Here is a 637-nt window from a genome sequence, read left to right on the forward strand (position 1 = left end):
TAATTCAGCAAATGAGACATTAGAGCAGTGATTATGACCAGAGGATGTCAGCAGAAGACGTGAGTGGGAGCTAAAAATGCAGAAAGCTGGAGAGCTGCTGACTAACGTATAAACAGGAAACGCCAAAGACCAATGACCAGATATGTGCACGGACGTGGTTAAAGACCAAAGCAAGGAAGAGCAATTAGCCAATAAATGAATTAGGGCCCTGACGGTGCTCCTATTGTCATCTCGGATTGTTTATTGGAACCCCGGCCTCCTGGCTGCGTGAGTCACGATGGCCTATCCATAGGTGAGACTGTGCTTCAACTTGCACAAGTCTGTTTGATTTTCCTGTGCCTCCCATTTCGGAGCAGGGTTCCAGATCAATAAAGAATTTGACGTTATAATGGCTTGAATCAAGGCTTGGGATCTCTCTTAATGAATAAGTGATTCTCTCTCATTATGTAAATCTAGCCCGGACCCGGATTCATGGATTTGCTAATTGGCACAGCCACTTTGTAATGACAATAGACAGAACGTTTACAGAGTTGGTAACATCTCATCCCCAAATCCCAACAGTTTACACGGAGAAAGGCAGGCCTGCACCTCAGTGTGGTATATAGGCAGAACTTAAACCGCCTGTCATAGTCAAGTA

At 44.9% G+C, this 637-nt stretch overlaps 1 protein-coding gene across 4 annotated transcripts in view; it reads right to left on the bottom strand.

Moving 5' to 3' along the window:
* Positions 1-637, bottom strand: part of CADM1 (cell adhesion molecule 1) — a gene marked incomplete at its 5' end in the record, with an annotated part of 74,259 nt that overhangs the window by 2,888 nt on the left and 70,734 nt on the right.

This window comes from Tupaia chinensis, unplaced genomic scaffold, assembly GCF_000334495.1.
Source record: "Tupaia chinensis unplaced genomic scaffold, TupChi_1.0 Scaffold143824_1, whole genome shotgun sequence".
NCBI lineage: Eukaryota > Metazoa > Chordata > Mammalia > Scandentia > Tupaiidae > Tupaia > Tupaia belangeri.